At 34.6% G+C, this 25,574-nt stretch overlaps 1 pseudogene; it reads left to right on the forward strand.

Annotated features, from left to right (window-relative positions):
- The first annotated feature begins 1,784 nt into the window (after positions 1 to 1,784).
- LOC120155513 lies at positions 1,785 to 23,552 on the forward strand (annotated as a pseudogene).
- The last annotated feature ends 2,022 nt before the right edge of the window (positions 23,553 to 25,574 follow it).

Consider the following 25,574-nt stretch of genomic DNA (forward strand, 5'->3'; position numbering starts at 1 on the left):
AGATAATAGGAAAACAGTAAGATATTCAAAGCAAAAGAAAGTGAGATTGCAAACCAGCAGAGATTCAAACGAAAAGTTATCCTCCTTTGGATATCCAGAACAAAAGATTATAATAATTCACTTTCCCTTAAATATTTGATTTGGATCCGAAAACTCTCATTCCATAGATCTTCCAGTTTCAACTCCTAGCCACACTGAAAATCTCAACTCAAGTTCTGAATCTCAAACACGTAAACTGATAACAACACTGATATAGATCATAAACCTCCAACAGCGAATCTGATTCGTAAGAACTCAACGCAACGAAATGCAGAATCTTCTCTCTCTTTTTTTCCAAAAAGAACCGAAATATTTTAATTTAAGTTTTTAAAAAAATGAGAAATAATAATGCCACTGTCAAGAAAAATATTACATATAATTATTGACGATAACAGTTAAGTCATGACAATTGTAAGTGATTTATTCTATTTGATTCATGTAGAGAATTATAGTTTATAGTTGAAGAGTAGTGGCACGTTGGAATAGTGGTAGTCTCTAGCTCAAATGAAAAAAATAGTGGTAGTCTCTTTCAGTCTTAATGAAGGGATTTCATACTGATCGTTAATATTGATGCTAAGTTTAAATATGATTGTTGGATAATATATTTAATTCTTATAGATCATATAGATTTACAAAGATCTTGTCTAGGTAAAATAACTGATAGAAGGATAGGAACATTCCAAAATCCCAAATGAAATGTATTGGTTATTGGTCATATGAAATTGACGTAATATTTCATCGCATAAAACATAAAATAAAATAAGATAAAAGAAAACCCCAGAAGCCGAAGACGCAATGTGTTCCCAGCGACTTTTCGAAGACGTGTTGTAGTCCATGCGACTTCCGACAAGTACTGTAGCATTCACACTAGATCAGAAAATAATTTTGATTAATGACTAAATAGTTAAGTGGTCAATGGTATAGTTTACCCTGTTTAATAAAAAGATAAAAATAAAATATATTTTTAAATATATATAGAATATGATATAATAGAGATACAAAGTTGTCTATTTAAAAATAAGAAATGGACTTGGCTTAGTGGTTGGGCATGTGCTTGATAATCCTTTCACCCTTTAGATTGATTTTCACTAATCCCACTTTGCTTGGGTTATCTTCTTACAATCGGAGGATAACACGTGTCACCCTTTAATTAGTGGAATTTAAGATTAAATTGAAATAATATGTAAACAATAATTACCAAATGTTAATTATATAAAAAATATTTAACATTCTTCAACTGTTAACGGTTAGTGACTTGATTTACTACAATTAAAAAACTATGTGGTATGATTGACAAAATTAAAAGATTAATGACAAAAGTAAAAAGGCTAAATAATTAAGTGATTAATGATATAATTTACCCTATAATATAAGATATATTTAAAATATTTATTTTAAAGATAAACCTAAATAATCCACATGGTATCATTTAATCACATTTTTAAACTAAATCAAACAATTGAAGAATCATCTACCCTTCTCATTTCCAAAGATACAAACAAAGATTTGAGCCTAAAACCAAAGATTTGAAGAAGCAACTACCCTTCTCATTTCATTATCTACCAATTACCAAAATCTTGAGGCAGCACAAATGAGATCTACCTAACCCTCTACCTGTCCTTTAAGCATGCAAACAAAGGGTTTCTTGCTTACCTGATAAAGGTTTAAACTTTAGCTGAAGAACTCACTCATTTTCTGTTTCAAGCTCTTATTTTTAGCTTTTTTCCCCCTCAAATTTCGTAGCCATGACCACAATGGGATTTTTTGGTATACTGTTTTTGCTGCTTGCTTTGTACTGTGGGATAGACCCTTTTAAGAAAAGTGCTATCTCTGAATTCCCCTACTTCGAGGCTCACAAGGTGGATTTGCCTCCATGGGAACTGGTTCCTACGGATAGGGACAATGATAATTTGTTTCAGAAATCGGAGATTAAGTTCTTGAACCAGGTTCAGGGCCCTGAAAGCATGGCATTTGACCCTCTTGGTCGTGGCCCTTACACTGGTGTTGCTGATGGTCATGTTCTTTTCTGGGATGGTCAAAAATGGAAGGTTTTGCTTATACTTCCAGCAATAGATCAGTTTTCATGTTCTTGCTAATGCGTTTCTCTTTTATCCATTTCGATAGTTTTGGTTGCAGAGTTAGATTATGTTACATATTTGTATTCACTGACTGAACTACAAGCCAGTTGAATGATTCATACTGCAGAAACTGGGTGCTTCTTCAATATGGATTTAGGGAACTGTTATGAATGTCCAGTTAATCAAAAAGAAAAGAAACATGATTTTTTCTTTGGGATTTATTGGAAAATGAAAATCTCTCAAACACTAAGCCATTGTGTAATTTGGGATTTCAGGTCAGAAATATGTAATCCGAAGCCATCACCGTTGAGTTACCTTCCGAGTGAGCATATTTGCGGTAGGCCTTTGGGCCTTCGGTTTGATAAAAACACAGGTGATTTGTACATTGCGGATGCATAATTGGGGTTGTTCAAGGTAGGCCCAGAAGGCGGTTTAGCGACATGCTTGTAACTGAGGTAGACGGAGTACCCCTGGGGTTTACCAATGACCTTGACATTGATGATGAAGGAAACATATATTTTACTGATAGCAGCAGCAAATTCCAGTGAAGGTAAGTTTTCTACAACGTCGAAAATAACTTTGTTGAAGTTCATAATGCCTTTGGAAAACGTCTGAACTGATGAAGCACAAAGGCATTCGAATGCCACCTATTTCAGTAATGAAGTTATTTGATTTTGCGAATACTTCCCTTTTATACTATGTCTTACTTTGTATGGTTGGAAATCATTTGATTCCTAGTGCATATATACTCTTCAATTATTGTCTCTGAATGAGCATTCCTCAGCCTTGAGGGTGTAAGGGTTCTTCACAATGCTCCGAAATATCTGAGAATCATGCATGTGCCTGAGCCCTGATGGCTCCTTAAGTTACCTGCATTGCATTTGTGTTTACATCCCAGGATGGGATACTTTTCTTGCAGGCTCTTGCATTTTTACGTCACCCTTATTGGTTTGTGTAACATACTCTCAAGCTAACTTTCTGTTTACTACATTAATTTCTTCCTCAAATGACCCCAACATGCTGAGTGCAGATTATTAGTAATTAGTACCTACATGGTAATATTCAGGAATTTCATGCAGCTTGTTTTTTCTTTGGAGAAGAGCGGGAGGCTGCTGAGGTATAACCTGCACACAAAGGAAACCTCTGTCCTTCAGAGAAATCTCCAATTTCCGAATGGTGTATGAAGATACTAATTTTTTTTACCCATATTATAATTATTATTATTATTATTATCATTATTATTATTATTATTATTATTATTATTATTATTATCATTATTATTATTATTATTATTATTATTATTATTATCATTATTATTATTATTAAAAATATTAAATACATATATAAATATTATTAAAAATAATTAATTACAAACCAATTTTCTGGCCCAAACCAAACTGAAACCCAAAAACAATTTAGGGTTTCAGTTAGGGTTTCCTAACCCTAATCCCAGCCGCCTCAGCTTGCTGCCGTTGGATCTGGCAAGATCCAACGGTCCAGATGGCTCCAGATGGAAACCCTAGGGTATGATACCCTAGGGCCACGCGGCCGCCGTTGCTGTTCTCGCCGCCTCCGCCGCTGCCACGTCCCAACCGAAGGCTCCAGAAGCTCCAACGCCAGCCGTCCACGCCATGGCTACGGGGTGAGTCACCACTGGTAGTCCGGTGACTCACCGAGACCCCCTCTTCGGACCGGTCCGATGGCCACACCGGTGGTGGCTATAAAAGCCACTACCCGAACCTGAAAAAAAAAAGAAAAAACAGAGACCAAAAGAAGAACACAGAGCCGGAAAAAAAAAACAGAGAAATAATATAAAAGAAAACTACTACCAACGATCTCAGTCAACATCCCACAACCAGCAACCAAAAATAGAAGGAAAAAAAGGAGAGAAGCTTACCGAGGAAGCCACGACCACCGGAACCCTCCAAACGTCACCGACAACCTTCGAAAACCGAAGGTATTTTCCTAGATTTAATGGTGGAAAAATAAGATTTTCCGGCCACCAGATGCGGTGGCCGGCGGTGATGGTCACGGCGGCAGACGGTTGCCGTCCGGTGACCGGCTTCCCTCCGGTGAGGGAAGCTAGAGAGCTGAGAGAGCTTTGTTCATTCTCTCTCAGTTAGAGAGAGAATGAAATTTGAAAAATGAAATAGATGGCCCGAAGGGCCGGCCGTTTTTGACCTTTTATAGACCTTCCCGAACGACGTCGTTTCGGGAAGGACTATACGCGTAATTAGACAATAGTTAAACCCTGTCCGCCGTCCTCCTAACTTGTAAACTTTACATTTTAGTCACTAAATCGAATTTATATATTTTTTAATTTATTCTTCGAATTTCAATTTTATTCATTTTAGTCCTTTATATTAAAATAATATATTTAGGATAAATAACAGATTTAATCCCTTAAATTTAATAAATAATATTTTAATCCCTAGTTTATATTTTTAATTTATTTTATTATAATATTCGAATTTTAGATCATTTTATTTTAGTCACTAAATTATTAAATAAGAAAATAGCATGTTTAATCCCTGTAATTCTGATTAATTATGAATTAAGTTTTTTCAATTTTAATTTCACTATATTTTAGTCATTTATTTTAAGTATTTTTTATTGCTTTTAAATATATAATTAGAATTGTAATTTTTACTTGTTTATATATTTAAATGTTGTTATAAATATATAATAAATAAATATTTATTTTAAATGAATTATTTTAATATTTAGAAAAAGACAGTCTTAATACAACTGGATGTCCTATTCTGATATTTTAAAATTAAAAATTAAACAATATTATTTAAATTAATATTTATCAATATCAAAGAAAAGAGCTGTCTTAAGGCACCTAGAAGTTCTTTTCTGATATTTTTAAATAAATAAATATTTTTTTTATATAATTTTGAAATAATAGAATTATAAATTAAACATATTTTTGAATTTTTAAAATTTTAATAATAGAGACAATTTATAATTAAAAAGTACCAATTTTGGGCGTTGTAGGGGTGCTAATCCTTCCCTAAACGTAACCGACCACGAATCCCTTTTTATTATTAAAAAGAATGAATTTTTGGTTATAAACGCAGATCAGATTATTTTTTTTATTTGATGTTTTCTTAAAACTCTTTTTAAAAAAAATAATTTTTAGGTATTCGACCTACCTGATCCAAAAGGCCGATGGCGACTCCCAAATTATTTTAAAAAATATTTATTCACATCAATTTTCCCGCCAAGTAAATATTTCGTGCCCGGACGAAAACCGGTTACGACAGCTTGGCGACTCCGCTGGGGACCGTCAAACTTTTAAAAATCAATTATGAATTGTCTCTATTAATTAAAAATTAAAAATTCATATATTTAATTTTTAATTTTATCTTTTCAAAATTTTTATATTTACTTATTATTTTCATAATATTTATATGTTTTATTTTATTTTATTTGCAATTATTTTATTTCATTATTTATTTTACTGTCAAAGGTTTGAGCATTTCTCCTCACACACAACACGTGCATTGCATAACATAAAGCTCTATAATTGAGTTGTCCCTTTTAAGTGAGAGTGAAAGCGACGTCTTCGTGAGAATTTATTCTCCGTGTCAGACCTAGCAAGTAACTTTCGGGGTTCATATGCTCTATGTCTTCGTGAGAATTTATTCTCCGTGTTAGGCATAGAGAAATGTATCCCCTCGAATTGAACTCAATCCACTTTAGTCTGTGATGGACTAGGATTGAGGGTTAGCAACCCAAGGGGCATTAACAAGGACAATTCGGTACCTTTATTCTTAGATCTGAAACCCTGCATATAAAAAACCCTAGAAACTCTTCCGATCCTAAGTCATGCCGAAATTTTGTCTAAAATAAGTGTACACACAAGAGAAATGTATCCTAACTTTCTAATTTATTTATTTTCTTTACTGATTAAATTACATGTATATTTAAATTATTTAAATTTAGAAAAGCATGTTTAAATAAAAAATTATTTATGTAAATGTTAAATTTCTTTATTATGTAAACTAATTTATTTTCTTTTTGTGTGTTCTTTATTTTTCTGTTTGCATAGCATCATACATGATAAAAGACATTGATCCTTGTGTTAATTGTCTCATTGGAAAGCCTTCATCTATGGATAAAAAGTGTTCAAATCAAGTAATTCTAAACTCAGAAGTAAGACAGTGGGCTGAGGACTTACAAATACAAGAAGGAGACGGTCTGCAAGATGATTATGTATCTGACTTGGCCAGTTATGCTCCAGTTTCACTAAAAAGAAATGATATGCAAGATTTGCGAAGCATTTGGGAAAGTTGGGATTCAAACAAAAAATTGCAGTTTTATCAGACTTACGGAGACATCCCATATTTGCTCTATGTTGAAGTTGATGATGAATTACTCAGAGCCCTAATTCAATTCTGGAATCCAGGGTACAATTGCTTCACTCTCAATAAAGAAGATTTGGTCCCTACTATTGAAGAATACACAACTTTGCTACATATAGATGGGGCTTTGGAGAATCGAATCTATTCAAAGTCAATTAAAACTCAACCCTTTCGAGTTAAATTAGCAAAGATTGCCGGGGTACGAGAAGAATGGGTAGCATCCCGTACAAAACAAAAAGGAGAAAGCGAAGGCATTGCTTGGACCAACATTAAAGAACTTATTCAGAGTCATCCAGATATTAAAGTACGATTCGATTTATTTGCTCTGGGTATGTATGGTATGGTCATCTTCCCAAAAGTATTGGGATATGTTGAAGCTGCAGTGGTAGATTTGTTTGAACAGCTACCGAAAAAGATTAATCCTGCTTCTGTAATCCTAGCAGAGACCTTCAGATCGTTAAATGCTTGTAGAAAGTTAGGAGGTGGACGATTCTCAGGGTGTACCCAGTTGTTATATGTTTGGATCTGTAGTCATTTCTGGAGGACAGAAAAAGTTTCATACCGACGCTTTAATACGTATTAATCACCATTAAAAGAATTTCTGGAGCAGGAATGGCCGAAAGAAATTAAGAAAAATATATGGATTAATGCCTTTCGAAATCTGCAAAGCAATGACATTGTTTGGCGAGCCCCGTGGCAAATACAAAGGGAATTCATTTACAAATGTGGAGATTACAACTGGATAATGCTACTCGGATTATGGGGAGGAATTGGATATGCACCACTTCTGGTTATAAGACAGTATGAAGGTCGTCAATTTGTACATGTCACTGCTGGATTACAGTCATCTGAATTCGCATTCCACAGCAAAAATTATAAAAGAAGTATCATGGAAGCTGTTACAGCTTGGAAAACAACTTTTTGTATCCGAGCTAAAGCAGCAAAAGAAATGCTAACTCCTGATTATGAAGAATGGAGATCAGCCAGAAAAAATGAAAATATTCCTCTATCAGATCAAAATGAGGACATTTCTATGGAAGATCGCATTAAGGTGGTTCCATCAGAGATTGAAATACTGAGAGCTGAGTTTGAAGCAGAAAGAGAAGGCTGGTCGAAAGAATTAGAGCAAATGAGACAAGATAAAGCTATGTTAGGTGTTGACATTGATTTTCATTCATCACAATGTGCAATGTTGAGAAAAGATAGAGAAAAAGTTGATGATGAATTCAGAGCATTACAGAAAAATTATCAGGAGTTATATAAATCCCGGAAAGCATCAGGATCAAGCCAAACAACAATACAGATGACCAGAGAATTGAACATCGAGAAAAGACGAGCCGAAGATCTGAAAGGAAAGAATAGTCGTCTACTCAAAAGCCTTGAGAAAGGAAAGCAAAAAATGGAAGATTTTGAGGTCGACAGAAGAGAGCGAATTATAAAACACAAGGCTGAACACCGCGAGATCATGAATGAAATGCAAAGAGAAAGGGATCGAGCCAAAGATTTAGAAGAAATGAAGAATGACATCTTTAATAAATTTGAAGGTGAGAAAAATATCATGTTCAAGGGATTTGAATCTGAAATGAACCAGTTGATTGCTGAACTTGAAGTCAGAGGCCAAAAGATGGAAGAATCCAATGTTGAAAAAGAAAAATGGGAGCTGGAAAGAAAAAATTTCAACACCAGACTTGAGGTAGAGCAGGAAGTGGCTAGAAATTGGATGCAAAGATACAGAAACAAGGATGTTCAAATCCAGAAGCTTAATCAAATAACGCAAGAAGCACGAACAAAACTTGAAGAAGATCTGGATCAGTCTAGAAATAAAAACTCAGAGTTTAATGCTTACATTTTGCAACTTGAGGAATCATTGTTTCAAGAAAAGGTTCGTCTAGGACCTAATGACCTCAAAGAAAGTAATGAGGAAAATGCTTCACTGCGAAGACGCATTAGAGATCTTGAAAAAATTCTGCACAATTGTCAAGTCAGAATCACTGAGTTAGAGCAAACTCTTGAAGGAACGAATGAACAATGGCAAAAGTCAACTGAGTTCTATGTTGAAAGAAGTGAAGAAAGAAGTAATATGGTGTTCGAGGCCATGGTTCAAATGAGCGAAGTTGCTAGATATGTTGGGGAACTAGCTGTTGAAGACAAAAATAATTGAGCATCAAGTTGATCCAGTTTCTAAGTGCGGAAAGAAGGTGTCATGGTTAATGAAAGAAGTTATAGAGCTTAATAGGAAAGCTATGCCTTATCTGTAGTTATGAACTATTATAAAGAAACTTTTGTATGCCGATGAAAGTTGTTCTATGACAGTTAACTTTTTGGGATCAATACCTTTTTGCATACATACATTCTGCATACATATATCATTCATTTCATAATTTTCTTTATGAATAATTTTTTTTATTAAGATAAAATTCATTAATTAAAATTTGAGAAAAAATAATAATATTAAAAGATTTTTCAATCGCAGTTATTCTGGCCAAAAGAGAAATACAACATCACTACGGTACTAGACAAGCTACTAAGAGAAGTATGGAGGATAAAATACAGCGTATTGAGGAACAACATCATAAAGAACAAGAAGAAATGAGAATGAAGTTGGAAAAAATCGAAGCCAGTATTGCAAATTCACAAGACAGAATGATGCAGAAAATAGAGGACATGTTTAAAAGGCAGGCTATCATTGGAAAAATGCCTGAAAATCCTGTATCTTTTGATCAAGAACCTATGTATCCTCTAGGTTTTCCACCAGAATCAATTTATCACTCTGGTACTACACCTATTCAAATCAATGCTCGTACATCTGCATTACAAGAAGCCAAACCACATGAAAATCAACAAGTGGATCCTGCATCTTCAAGCAAAAATCCGCTTATATCAGATGTGAAAATAGGGGATCTTAATACTGAGCATTTAATCCCAGATTTGAATGAGCTGAATGAGAAACAAAAAGTAAATGAAGAATTGACCAGACAGATCAAGAGCTTAGAAGAACGAATGAAATCCGTGGAAATAACTGAATCATTCTATGGGTTTGATGCTAGTGAGTTGAGTTTAGTTCCAGACCTAATCCTCCCCATCAAGTTCAAAAGCTCCCGAATTTGATAAATATGACGGTACTACATGCCCTTCATCCCATATTACTATGTTTTGTCGCAGAATGGCAGGATATGTGAAAGACGAGAAATTGTTAATTCACTGCTTTCAGGATAGTTTGACAGGACCGGCTTTAAAATGGTATACTCAATTGACCAAAGCCAACATTAGATCCTGGAAAGATTTGGCTAAAGCATTTTTAGAGCAGTATCGCCACGTGACAGACATGGTTCCTGATAGATGGACTCTCCAAAATTTGGAGAAAAAGAATAATGAAACATTCAGACAGTATGCCCAGAGATGGCGTGACACGGCGGCCCAAGTTCAACCACCTTTGTCAGAAAAAGAGGCCACAATAATATTTGTTCATACATTGAAGGCTCCTTATTTAAATCATCTAATGGGGAATGCAACCAGAAATTTTGCAGATTTGGTCATTTCTGGAGAACTCATTGAAAATGTCTTGAAAAGTGGCAAAATTGAATTAAATGAGGGGTCTAGTTCCAAAAGACCTACGTACCGGAAAAAGGAGAATGAAATCAACAATGCAAATTCTTACAAAAAAGATTCATCGAAAAGTGTTATAATAACCCAGCCAAGGGTTAAGAAAGAGGAAACAAACACTAATCGAACAGATTCCAGAGGATCTCGAAAGGAAAATGAAAGGTTGTCTTTTACACCTTTACCAGTACCATATGCTGAGATATATGACTCACTGTTAAAAGCAGATGTCATACGGCCTTATCCTTTGGTTCCCATGCAACCACCATTCCCTCCTTGGTATGATACAAAAGCACACTGTGTTTACCATGAAGGAATCACGGGTCATTCTATTGAAAACTGTTTGGCATTCAAAAGGGTGGTTCAAAATTTGATCAACACTGGGAAGTTGGAATTCAATACACCATATGCATCAAATCATCCATTGCCAAATCATGGAGATAAAAACGTGAATGCAATTCAGGAAGAGAACAGAAAGAAAGCAAAAACTGACATTTCTGAAATTAAATCTCCGTTTGTTTGGGTATTCCAACAACTCTCTTTAGCCGGTATAATTCCACAACAATTCAGGCCAAAGCAGAATGAAGGTAAGAATTATTGTGAATATCATCAGGAGAAAGGGCATAAAATCTAACTATGTCCTGAATTTAGGGATTTGGTGCAAAAATTGATGAACAACAGAGAAATAGAATTCTTTGAAGAAGAACCAGGAAAAAAAGAAGATGATGTTTGCTCATCAGAGGATTCTAAACCTAATCAAAGAATAAATGATCCTGTGATCATTAATGTGAAATCATTTACGGCGATTCCTGCACCAATAAAGCCGAAAGTAGTTATCACCACTCCTCTACCATTTCCATACAAAGATACCCGCAGGGTACCTTGGAATTATACTACTAATGTTTCAATGGTAGGAGGATCTGTTCCTCTAGAAAAAACAGAAAAGAAAATACAGAGTTTGGATACAACATCGACGTCTGAAGCAATAAGCGAAGTCGGTTTTTTTACAAGAAGTGGGAGATGCTACTCTCCCGAAACATCCAATGCTTCAGAACAAGTGAAAGCAAAAGGAAAAGCCATGGCAATACCTCAGAAGGTATTTGATGATGAATCCCCTCCAGCATTCAATGAGCCTGTGACAGAAAAACAAGCTCAAGAATTTTTGAAATTCTTGAAACACAGTGAGTATAGTGTGGTTGAACAACTACACAAACAACAAGCGAGAATTTCTATTCTTGATCTATTGATGAATTCAGAAGCACATAGAAATGCTTTGATGAAAATTCTCAATCAAACATTCATCCCTGAAGATATATCTCTCAATAAACTTGACAGAATTGTGGGACATATAGCCGCTGACAATTACATAACGTTCACGGATGATGAAATACCAGAAGGCGGAATGGGGTCAGTAAAAGCTTTGAACATCACGACACATTGTCATGGTCATGTGTTGCCAGGAGTATTGATTGACAATGGATCCGCTCTCAACTTGATGCCTCTAGTCACACTTCAAAGAATGCCTGTGGATCAATCACACATGAAGAGTTATCAGAATGTAGTACGAGCATTTGATGGTACTCAAAAAGAGGTGCTTGGGAAAATGGAAATACCGTTGTTAATTGGCCCAGTCGTGTATAATATTGACTTTGTGGTGATGGACATCCACCCTACATATAATTGTCTATTAGGGAGGCCATGGATTCATTCAGCAGGAGCCGTTCCTTCTTCATTACATCAGAAATTAAAATTTGTTGTTGATGGACAACTAATATGCGTAGGAGCTGAAGAAGAAATCATTGCATCTGTAACAAGTGATGTTCCATATATCGACACCAATGATGATGCTCTTGAATGCTCTTTCCGAGCTCTTGAATTTGTAAATGCAACCTTTATTGCAGAAGGAAGCAAAATTTCATATCCCATATTGTCTGATTGCACAAAGATGACGGTACAACAAACTTTAGGCATCGGAGCTAAAGCTGGGAAAGGTTTAGGAAAGAATCTTCAAGGGATTTCAGTTCCTGTCAGTATACAGATGAAGAAGGATCGTTTTGGGCTTGGATTTAAGCCCAATTTTCAACAAAAGAATAAAGAGATGAAAAGAAGATGTGAAGACAGAAAGGCAAAATTGAAAGGGGGAGAAATCCTTTGGGAACACATGTCATTCCCACAGTTGAAGACCATATTCAGATCAGGGGGAACAATTAATGTAGAACAGCAGCTTGTTGAAGCCTTTAAAGAAGAAAAGTTGACGAAAGATCAAGACATAGTTGGAGAAGCTATGAATGGATTATTTATCAACATGATCATGAATGACAACAAGACTGGCAAATACTTGGATAGGATTCGCCCATGTTTTCCTGGAGAAACACTCAACAATTGGACCACTGAAGATCTTCCTATAGTTTTTAATATTAACGCAGAGTAATATTCAGAACTAATCTTTATGTTTAGCTCAAAAATATGAAAACTTTTTGTTATTTTGTAAAAGAAATTATGTTAAATATAAGGAATTTTCTTTAAAATTTTCATATGGCAATCATTCTTTACATTTTATTACATTTTTACATTTCATAAATTTACTATATTCTTTCGGAAATATGTCCGACTTAAATTTGCAGGTGTCACCATGTTAATAGCATGTTTATTCCTAAATTTAATCCAGTGATAAATTTAGAGCATCCTATATGTTTGGAAGAAATCAATGGGTGTGAGGATGAAATGGAATGTGATGTTCCTACTGAACTATTAAGATTGGTAGAAAAAGAAGACAAACAAATTCTACCCCACAAAGAAGAGGTTGAGACTGTGAATTTGGGAACAGATGAAGAAATAAAAGAGGTGAAAATTGGTACTACTCTGACAATCCAGATAAAACAAGAATTGATAAATCTCCTTCAAGAGTTCAAAGATATCTTTGCTTGGTCTTATCAAGATATGCCTGGTTTGAGCACAGATATAGTGATACACAAGCTTCCAATCAATCCAGAATATAAACCGGTCCAACAAAAGCTCAGACGAATGAGGCCAGAAATGTTATTGCAGATCAAAGAGGAAGTGATGAAACAGATCAATGCAGGTTTCCTACAAGCATCTAAATACCCCGAATGGATAGCCAACATTGTTCCCGTACCAAAGAAAAATGGAAAAGTTCGAATGTGTGTGGATTACAGAGATCTCAACAAAGCTAGTCCAAAAGATAGCTTTCCATTACCCCACATAGACACATTGGTGGACAATACTGCAGGACATGCATGGTTTTCATTCATGGATGGATTTTCAGGATATAATCAGATAAAAATGAATCCTGAAGATATGGAAAAAACAACATTTATAACCATGTGGGGCACATTCTGTTATAAAGTGATGCCATTTGGATTGAAAAATGCAGGGGCAACGTATCAAAGAGCCATGGTAACTTTGTTTCATGACATGATGCACAAAGAGATTGAAGTATATGTAGATGACATGATTGCCAAATCCCGAACTGAAGAAGAACATATTCAAAATCTGAGAAAGCTTTTCCAGAGATTGAGGAAGTATCAATTAAAGCTCAACCCCGCTAAATGCACTTTTGGAGTAACTTCTGGGAAACTTTTGGGATTTGTGGTCAGCAAAAAAGGAATCGAGATTGATCCAGATAAAGTCAAAGCAATTCAAGATCTTCCACCACCCAATACAAAAAAAAGAAGTTCGAGGCTTTTTGGGAAGATTAAATTATATATCTCGGTTCATTTCTCAATTAACTGACAAATGTGATCCAGTGTTCAAATTACTTCGAAAGAACAATCCTGAAGTCTGGAATGAAGAATGTCAAGAAACTTTGGATATTATTAAGAAATATTTATCCAATGCCCCAATTTTAGTATCACCAATGCCTGATAGACCGTTAATTCTCTACTTGACGGTCTTCGAAAATTCGATGGGATGTGTACTAGGACAGCATGATGAATCTGGAAGAAAAGAAAAAGCTATTTATTATCTGAGCAAGAAATTTACCGATTGTGAAATTCGATATCCACCAATACAAAAATTATGTTGTGCTTTGGTGTGGGCTACTCGAAGACTCAGACAATATATGCTATACCATACTACTTGGTTGATATCAAAACTTGATCCTTTGAAATTCTTAATGGAATCACCAGCTTTGACAGGTAGAATGGCTAGATGGCAGATGTTATTATCTGAGTTTGATATTGTATATGTCAACCAAAAAGCGATAAAAGGAAGTGTAATAGCTGATTTTCTGGCCAGTCGTGTATCAAATGATTATCAGCCTTTGAGCTTCAATTTTCCCGATGAAGATTTATTGTGCATATCCATGAATGAAGAAGTCAAAACAAATGATGCATTTACAACTTGGAAGCTTTACTTTGACGGAGCATCTAATGCTTTGGGACGAGGAATCGGGGCAGTATTAATTTCTCCAGAAAATATTTATTATCCCTTTACAAGCAGACTGGAGTTCTTTTGCACCAATAACATGGCGGAATATGAAGCTTGTGTCATGGGATTGAAAGCAGCTATAGAAAGAAAAATCAAATGTCTCAAAATATATGGAGATTCATCGTTAGTGGTGTATCAATTGCGAGGAGAATGGGAAACAAAAGATCCCAAATTGTTGGAATATCGAAATTTTACCCTTGAATTAGTGAAGGAATTTGAGAAAATTACCTTCAATTATCTCCCTCGAGAAGAAAATCAAATGGCAGATGCTTTGGCTACATTAGCTGCTATGTTTCAAGCAACTAAGAAGGTTGATATGATGCCAATCAAAATGCAAGTATATGAAATTCCTGCACATTGTTATAGTGTGGAAGAAGAGGTAGATGGTAAACCATGGTATCATGATATCCTGCAATATATCAAAAATCAAAGTTATCCACCAAATGCATCGGAAATTGATAAAAGAACCTTGAGAAGAATGGCTGCTGGATATTTTCTTGATGGAGAGATTATGTATAGAAGAAGCAATGATCAAATGCTATTGAGATGTTTAAATACCAGCGAAGCTCGAAATGTCATTGAAGAAGTACACAGTGGAATATGTGAAACACATGCAAATGGTCTTTCTATGGCCAGAAAAATAATGAGATATGGATACTATTGGGCTACCATGTACACAGATTGCATTGATTATGCAAGGAAATGTCATAAATGTCAGATATATGCAGACAAGATTCATGTACCTCTATCTCCTTTACATGTAATGACAGCACCCTGGCCATTTTCTATGTGGGGAATAGATGTCATTGGAGCAATCACACCAAAAGCATCGAATGGACATTGTTTCATCCTTGTGGCAATTGATTATTTTACCAAATGGGTTGAAGCTGCTTCATATACCAATATTAAGAGGTCCACAGTCTGCAAATTCATAAAGAAAGAGATAGTTTGCCGGTATGGCCTACCAGAAAGGATCATTACAGATAATGCTCTGAACCTGAACAACAAAATAATGACCGAACTTTGTGCACAGTTTAAGATCAAACATTCAAATTCAGTGGCATATCGTCCAAAGATGAATGGGGCAGTTGAAGCAGCAAATAAGAACATCAAGAGAATCATTACAAAGACCACTGAAACTTATAAAGATTGGCACGAGAAGTTACCTTTTGCTTTATATGCATATTGAACTACTGTTAGAACATCTACTGGGGCAACACCGTTTTCTCTAGTCTACGGAATGGAAGCAGTCTTACCAATTGAAGTTGAGATTCCATCGCTTCGAATATTGAGAGAAACAAAATTGGATGAATCTGAATGGATCCAAGCTAGAGTTGATCAATTGAACCTTATTGAGGAGAAAAGATTGAAAGCTATTTGCCATGGACAGATGTATCAAAAACGGATGATGAAGTCTCATGACAAAAAAGTACATCCAAGAGAGTTCCAAGAGGGTGATCTAGTATTAAAAAAGATCTTGCCTATACATAAAGATTTCCGTGGGAAATGGATGCCTAATTGGGAAGGGCCATACGTTGTGAAAAAGGCTTTTTCCGGAGGAGCATTGATCTTGGCAGAAATGGATGGAAAAATTCTGAGAAATCCAATAAATTCGGATTCTGTCAAGAAATATTATGCTTGAAGAAAAAAAAAGAAGAAGAAAAAAAAAGAAAAAAGAAAAAGAAAGAAAGAAAAAAGAAAAAAAAGAAAAAAAAAATGGAGGTCAAGGTGAAAACCCGCAAAGGGCATCTTGTAACCAAAGGAAAGATTTGAGTTGAAAACCTGAAAAGGCGGCTTAAATACAGGTTGATATTAGGCATCTGGCAATTGAACTCTCTTAAGATTTTGACAGTTTGGAAGAAACTTCACATCTACAAGCATTTCGACGACGTTTGAGATCTTCCAGACAAAATCTTACATCATTACTCTAAATTGTGTCAACTTGATTAATTTAGAAATACTTATGCTTATAATTTGTGGAGACATTTGAATTTTTATCATTCTTATGCTTGCCATAACTTTGAATACAATTCTATCTATTTCAAGTTCAATTTATTTGAGATTCAATTTATTTTTGGAAATTCAATTTATTCTTCTATGAATTAACATAATTTTGAAATAATTTAAAGATTTCTGAATATCACTTTATGTTAATATTTTTAAATACATGGAATACGAAATAAACAAATCATCATCATCTTAAAGCCATGAACATTAAGATTGTTACACGGGATGCTACCGACAACAAGGTTGAATTTGACAAATCTACTCATCAATTGCTCTAACCGATCACCATTCAGTTCTTGCACATCTGTTTTTAAAGATATACTAAGACAGTAGAAGGCAATCCTTGCAGCACTGATTCCAGCAAAAAGAAACAAGACATTGATATCACTGGGAAACATATCTCTATACAGATCCTTGTGTATGGTTTTTAAGAAACCTAGAAGCATTTCCACCTCATCAGGTTCAAGTGAAGCAACTTTATTCCTTCCAACCCATACTAGATTCCGTTTTCAGCACTCATCAAGAACATACTTCTGAATACTCAAAGGTGTCTCATTGTCATAAGTTTCAAGAGCCTTACAGATCCTTTCTGTCAATTTGGCATTTCCTGTACATGTTTATAAACAGTTCAACTTTGTTTTTGGATCACATGAAAGCCATCATTTCTTTGTCAATGAAAAAGCATCAGCACATGGAGGAAGCAGAATAAGAGAAAATCTGTTCTCAATTGGCAGAATTATGAATATAGCCATTGTTAGTATAGTAGCATGGAAATGCTTCGAATCTACAAATTCTGGCTCTACATCAAATAAGTATTGTGATATCCTAGTCCAAACATTAACTGAAAGATGAATTTGTTCATAGCATCTTCTGGAAGTGTTCTTTGAGTTATCTGATCTGGTTTGGCAGAATCAATCATTGAATTTAGGAGATGAATGTGTTCATAGCATCTTCTGGAAGTGTTCTTTGAGTTATCTGATCTGGTTTGACAGAACCAATCATTGAATTTAGAAGATGAATGTGTTCATAGCATCTTCTGGAAGTGTTCTTTGAGTTATCTGATCTGGTTTGGCAAAACCAACCATTGAATTTAAAAGATAAATTTGCTCATAGCATCTTCTGGAAGTGTTCTTTGAGTTATCTGATCTGGTTGGACAGAACCAACCATTGAATTTGAAAGATAAATTTGCTCATAGCATCTTCTGGAAGTGTTCTTTGAGTTATCTGATCTGGTTTGACAGAACCAATCATTGAATTTAGAAGATGAATGTGTTCATAGCATCTTCTGGAAGTGTTCTTTGAGTTATCTGATCTGGTTTGGCAGAACCAACCATTGAATTTAAAAGATAAATTTGCTCATAGCATCTTCTGGAAGTGTTCTTTGAGTTATCTGATCTGGTTGGACAGAACCAACCATTGAATTTGAAAGATAAATTTGCTCATAGCATCTTCTGGAAGTGTTCTTTGAGTTATCTGATCTGGTTGGACAGAATCAATCATTGAATTTAGAAGATGAATGTGTTCATAGCATCTTCTGGAAGTGTTCTTTGAGTTATCTGATCTGGTTGGACAGAATCAATCATTGAATTTAGAAGATGAATGTGTTCATAGCATCTTCTGGAAGTGTTCTTTGAGTTATCTGATCTGGTTTGGCAGAACCAATCATTGAATTTAGGAGATGAATGTGTTCATAGCATCTTCTGGAAGTGTTCTTTGAGTTATCTGATCTGGTTTGGCAGAACCAACCATTGAATTTGGAAGATGAATTTGTTAATAGCATCTTCTGGAAGTGTTCTTTGAGTTATCTGATCTGGTTTGGCAGAACCAATCATTGAATTTAGGAGATGAATGTGTTCATAGCATCTTCTGGAAGTGTTCTTTGAGTTATCTGATCTGGTTTGACAGAATCAATCATTAAATTTAGAAGATGAATTTGCTAATAGCATCTTCTGGAAGTGTTCTTTGAGTTATCTGATCTGGTTTGGCAGAACCAACCATTGAATTTGGAAGATGAATTTGTTAATAGCATCTTCTGGAAGTGTTCTTTGAGTTATCTGATCTGGTTTGGCAGAACCAATCATTGAATTTAGGAGATGAATGTGTTCATAGCATCTTCTGGAAGTGTTCTTTGAGTTATCTGATCTGGTTGGACAGAATCAATCATTAAATTTAGAAGATGAATTTGCTAATAGCATCTTCTGGAAGTGTTCTTTGAGTTATCTGATCTGGTTTAGCAGAACCAATCATTGAATTTGGAAGATGAATTTGCTCATAGTAGAAATAAGGAAATTCAATAGCATCTTCTGGAAGTGTTCTTTGAGTTATTTAAGAACTACAGAACCAATCATTGGAATTAAAAGATGAACTGCATGATCGTCTTCATTAAGAAGTTTCTTTTCAAGCTTCTTTTGCTTATTCCTTTCCCAAAAATCATAGCCCAAGTTTTGCCTTTTCTTGTAATTGGGATCATTGCATAATGGCTTCCCATCTTGTATCGAAAGAAATGTGTCAGTAACATTAGTCATGTGAGGAGCACATATAAAATTTGCCCATTTCTGCAATTGATGAATCTGGACCACGTCTATACATGGCTATTGAAGCTTCAGCCTTTGAGAATCCCATTTTTGTCAAGTATAACAGTTTATTCTCCTCATCAGAATGTGAAATTATCTTGAAAGGTCACTTCATAATCAGATGAATTGTTATCAGAATCAACATGTTGCCTGAATGCAAGCTTTTCAATAGCCTATACTATTGAGTTTTATTCTCAAGAGGTTTTGTGACATTATATCTACATCTACATTTGTCAAAGATGATAGATTCTTTGTTTGAAGAAGAAAGATCTATTGGGTTTTTACAATGAAGAAATACTCAATTCACAATCTGAATCAAACAACTTACTTCATGCATCATATTTAGGCATTTGCAAAAATAGATGCATTTTCATTCATTTTATTCTTGTTGAAATTTAACAGGAATTTCAAAGATTTTAGCAAAGATTCAAATCTATCATTTGATGGATTTACATTTCCAGAGAAGGTTCATAATGAGAAGAACTCATCTGAAGAAGGAAGAAGAAGTTCATAATGAGAAGAATTTGTTCAACTTTACCTGAATTCATCACTGGATGGATATTTTTGCCAGAGAAGGTTCATAATGAGAAGAACTCATCTGAAGAAGGAAGAAGAAGTTCATAATGAGAAGAATTTGTTCAACCTTTTACCTGAATCCATCATTTGATGGATCATCTTTTCCAGAGAAAGTTCATAATGAGAAAAACTCATATGAAGAAGCAAGAAGAAGTTCATAATGAGAAGAATTTGTTCAACCTTTTACCTGAATCCATCATTTGATGGATCATCTTTTCCAGAGAAAGTTCATAATGAGAAGAAACTCATCTGAAGAAAAGAAGAAGTCATAAGAGAAGAATTTGTTCAACCTTTTACCTGAATTCATCAATTGATGGATTATCTTTTCCAGAAAAGTTCATAATGAGAAGAACTCATCTGAAGAAGAAAGAAGAAGTTCATAATAAGAAGAATTTGTTCAACTTTTTGCATAATTCTATCACAGAAGAAGATATATTAGCATCAGCCTTTCTATAGAAAGTCATAATGAGAAGAACTCATCAAGAGCTTATTCAACCTTTTGAATGACTCTATCACAGAAAGAAAGAGGTCAGTCATCCCCCGCAGAAAGTTCATAATGAGAGAACTCATCTGAGAAAGAGAAGAATTTATTCAATATCTCCATTATGATCAAGTGAAGCCAAATGGATAAAAAAAATTTATCTTTCTCTTTGCCCTATTCTTGTTAACACAAGAATGAGCAAAGAGGGGCAGCTGAAGCTACTAATTTTTTACCCATATTATATTATTATTATTATTATCATTATTATATTATTATTATCATTATATTATTATTATTTATTATTATTATATATTATTATCTTATCATTATTATCATTATTAATTATTAATTATTTAAATACATATATAAAATATTATTAAAAAATAATTAATTACAAACCAATTTTCTGGCCCAAACCAAACTGAAACCCAAAAAACAATTTAGGGTTTCAGTTAGGGTTTCCTAACCCTAATCCCAGCGCCTCGCTTGCTGCCGTTGGATCTGGCAAGATCCGGTCCAGATGGCTCCAGATGGAAACCTAGGGTATGATACCCTAGGGCCACGCGGCCGCCGTTGCTGTTCTCGCCGCCTCCGCCGCTGTCACGTCCAACCGAAGGCTCCAGAAGCTCCAACGCCAGCCGTCCACGCCATGGCTACGGGGTGAGTCACACTGGTAGTCCGGTGACTCACCGAGACCCCTCTTCGGACCGGTCCGATGGCCACACGGTGGGGCTATAAAAGCCACCACGAACCTGAAAAAAAAAAAAAGAAAAAACAGAGACCAAAAGAAGAACACAGAGCCGGAAAAAAAAACAGAGAAAATATAAAAGAAAATACTACCAACGATCTCAGTCAACATCCCACAACCAGCAACCAAAAATAGAAGGAAAAAAAGGAGAGAAGCTTACGAGAAAGCCACGACCACCGGAACCCTCCAAACGTCACGACAACCTTCGAAAAACCGAATGTATTTTCCTAGATTTGCTCCGGTTGGACAGAGCCGGAAAAAAAAACAGAGAAATAATATAAAAGAAAACTACTACCAACGATCTCAGTCAACATCCCACAACCAGCAACCAAAAATAGAAGGAAAAAAAGGAGAGAAGCTTACCGAGAAAGCCACGACCACCGGAACCCTCCAAACGTCACCGACAACCTTCGAAAACCGAATGTATTTTCCTAGATTTGCTCCGGTTGGGAGCTTTTTAGGAGAAAATAACACCGGAACCGTCCTTAGGACGGTCCGATCTATTTAATGGTGGAAAAATAAGATTTTCCGGCCACCAGATGCGGTGGCCGGCGGTGATGGTCACGGCGGCAGACGGTTGCCGTCCGGTGACCGGCTTCTCTCCGGTGAGGGAAGCTAGAGAGCTGAGAGAGCTTTGTTCATTCTCTCTCAGTTAGAGAGAGAATGAAATTTGAAAAATGAAATAGATGGCCCGAAGGGCCGGCCGTTTTTGACCTTTTATAGACCTTCCCGAACGACGTCGTTTCGGGAAGGACTATGCGCGTAATTAGACAATAGTTAAACCCTGTCCGCCGTCCTCCTAACTTGTAAACTTTACATTTTAGTCACTAAATCGAATTTATTTTTTTTTAATTTATTCTTCGAACTTCAATTTTATTCATTTTAGTCCTTTATATTAAAATAATATATTTAGGATAAATAACATATTTAATCCCTTAATTTTAATAAATAATATTTTAATCCCTAGTTTATATTTTTAATTTATTTTATTATAATATCCGAATTTTAGATCATTTTATTTTAGTCACTAAATTATTAAATAAGAAAATAGCATGTTTAATCCCTGTAATTCTGATTAATTATGAATTAAGTTTTTTCAATTTTAATTTCACTATATTTTAGTCATTTATTTTAAGTATTTTTTATTGCTTTTAAATATATAATTAGAATTGTAATTTTTACTTGTTTATATATTTAAATGTTGTTATAAATATATAATAAATAAATATTTATTTTAAATGAATTATTTTAATATTTAGAAAAAGACAGTCTTAATACAACTGGATGTCCTATTCTGATATTTTAAAATTAAAAATTAAACAATATTATTTAAATTAATATTTATCAATATCAAAGAAAAGAGTTGTCTTAAGGCACCTAGAAGTTCTTTTCTGATATTTTTAAATAAATAAATATTTTTTTTATATAATTTTGAAATAATAGAATTATAAATTAAACATATTTTTGAATTTTTAAAATTTTAATAATAGAGACAATTTATAATTAAAAAGTACCAATTTTGGGCGTTGTAGGGGTGCTAATCCTTCCCTAAACGTAACCGACCACGAATCTCTTTTTATTATTAAAAAGAATGAATTTTTGGTTATAAACGCAGATCAGATTATTTTTTTTATTTGATGTTTTCTTAAAACTCTTTTAAAAAAAATAATTTTTAGGTATTCGACCTACCTGATCCAAAAGGCCGATGGCGACTCCCAAATTATTTTAAAAAATATTTATTCACATCAATTTTCCCGCCAAGTAAATATTTCGTGCCCGGACGAAAACCGGTTACGACAGTGTATCCTTGAGCAAAGATTGTTCTTTCCTTGTACTTTGTGAAGGATGTCCAGGAAGGTAAGCTTGCTTCTACATTTCCTCAAATATTGTTGCCGTATATCTGCATGTACTATAGCGGTATAGCCATTAAAAATGCTTTTCATTTCGATTTAAATCCAAAGATGACATTTAACACTGGTAGAGCCCATTTTACTTCAATGCATGCAGTAAAAGCCGATATTGCGGTCTGGGAATTTTGAAAATATCGTGTTTAGAAAAATGGTAGTTGCCACCGGTGATTAGTAGATCATTTTTTCCTTTACCATGAGTTTCTTTTTTGTCATTAATTGACTGGATTTCAGAGGAGATGCAGATATTAAAAACTACCAAGACTGTTCAAAGTTGGTTCATAATAGTTTAACCCTTTAACTGCTGCTATGTGATTACAGATTACTCAAATACTGGTTGAAAGGTGAGAAAGCAGAGAGTTCTGAGATATTTGCCGTCTTACCGGGATTCCCGGACAATGTCCGAACGAACAAAGATGGTGAATTCTGGGTAGCAATTCATTGTCGCAGGTCCACGCACGCTCATATAATGGGATTAAACCCGAACCTCAGGAGATTCATTCTCAAGCTCCCCATATCTGCGTACATCCAATACCTGCTTCAGATCGGTGGTAGGCTTCACGGAATTGTTGTGATATACAGTCCGGAAGGAAAGCTGTTGCAGGTCTTGGAGGATAGCGAAGGGAAGGTTGTGAAAGCAATTAGCGAAGCGGAAGAGAGGGATGGCAAGCTGTGGCTAGGGAGTGTTCTTATGCCCTTTGTGGCAGTTTACAACTTGGCTTGAGTTTGAAGGCAGTCTTTGGTAATAATAACTTGTCAAAGTTCTCTTCTTTTGTCAAACTAAGTTATTAAGGTTTCGTTGCCTTATTATTAAGGTTTCGATTTATGTTTATTTATTAAATTAAATAAATAAGTATTAACGAAATTCTTTTATTCATTTAATAAATGAACACGAACAGATATACATTCTATTCGTTTATGTTTACGGATAATATTGTTTGAAAAATTATTTATCTTGTCCTCCTTTTCTTTTGATTCTTTTACATTTTAAATATTGTTGAAAATTTATTGAATACATAGTGACATAATTTCACCAATATGTTTGTGACCTAAAATAACATATTGACGAATATCTAAAGCTAAAACATGAAACACAGTTGAGAAACTTCGAAGTATTATTGTATAAATGGAAAATCAAACTGGTGTTGGAAGAAAAGTGTGGTCTCATTTTGAAAGGTAATCGAAGTTTCAAAAGAAAAGTGTGACAAAACCATTGTAAAATCTCTGAACCGGCTTTTTTTGGATTTTAGTTCTTAGCCGTCATACGTCTCTATTCCCGAAGGCTCCCTCCAGAACCCGGTTCTTGGGAACTCGTCTATTAACTTCTCCTCCGAATCGACGGTTTCCTTGGACCCGTCGGCCTCGTTATCCCCACTTAGCTTCCCTTTCACCATCCGCTCCAGATCGGAGTCCAGATCCTCCACCGGAGTTGTAGGGTGAAAGCCTAGGTTCTGACGGTTCCGTTTCTTCTTAGTTATTTTAAAATAATTAAGCGTTAAAAAATTTAAATGTTGAATGATTAAGAGGTTCTGTATGAATTAGCTCTAAATGTGATATGATGTTTGATAATGGTTATGAATCATTCAAAATGTTCTTTGATATTGAATCTTTCAGCACAGTCTTCATTCAGAGGTCAAAAACAAACACGCTGAATGTTGAACGGTTCAACAATTAACGCTAAATGATTTCATTAAGAGGTAAACAAACATCTCCCAAGTAACCAACACTCTTTTTAGTATTTATAAAATTTAATTTTTAACTTTTTTTTAATGGTATGATAGTATATTTTTAGATAAATTATACTAATAAGTTTTTTTATTTTTGATTTGATTGATTTTGATCACTAATTTAAAAATTAAAGATATATAATTTTTAATTCTTTAATATTATCGATTTATTTAATTTTAATCATTCGATAGTTAATTTCTATTAATCTAGAAGTATTACGTGGCAATTAGAAATTTTAGAAATATTCCACGTTATTGTTGTTGTTCTTTATCTGGCTCGAACTTCTAGCTTGAATTTCTCAACAGTATGGATAACGAACTCTGTCATCGCATATCCGTATCCTCTGTCACCGGTTCCATTCTCCAAAGGTATACAAAGAAACTTACTTCACTTAAACAATAAAAACTAACGTTCGTACTAGCAATATTACAAGTCTTAACTTCTTTACGAGTTTCAATGAAAATGAGGCTCAATCTTTCATCCGAGATTCGACTCAATTAAAATAAGATTTCACTCGACTCGATATATAACTTAAAAATCTAATCCGACCTACCTAAAATAATAAAAAATATTATTTTTATTCAATAAAAATATTGACTTATTTGGAAAATATATATATATGGGTATTATTGTAATTATTCCTAAATATATAAGGTAAAATTATATATATTTTTCAGATCGAGTCGAGTATTTTTTACCCTAAACCCTACCCGACCCGAACCTAAATTATTTAAAAAAAAAGACTCGATCGGGTTCGAGTTCCATGCCCATCCCTAGTTAGTGGACATGATTCTCTTGGGAAGGTTCCAAGAATTACTCATTCGGAGAATAATAATTGTAGCAAACCAACACAAGATGTTACATTTCAAAAGAAGATAAAGAGAGAATCACCTTTAGGACATACTAATTGCATGCTAGTAGTTTTGGGTTTACTCAAAAGGCATGTGGACCTTGTAAATTTTCTAATTTAAGTCGATAACTGCAAGATGTTACATTTCTTTTAAGGAGGGGACAGTTG

This window comes from Hibiscus syriacus, unplaced genomic scaffold, assembly GCF_006381635.1.
Source record: "Hibiscus syriacus cultivar Baekdansim isolate YM2019G1 unplaced genomic scaffold, ASM638163v2 tig00111193_pilon, whole genome shotgun sequence".
NCBI lineage: Eukaryota > Viridiplantae > Streptophyta > Magnoliopsida > Malvales > Malvaceae > Hibiscus > Hibiscus syriacus.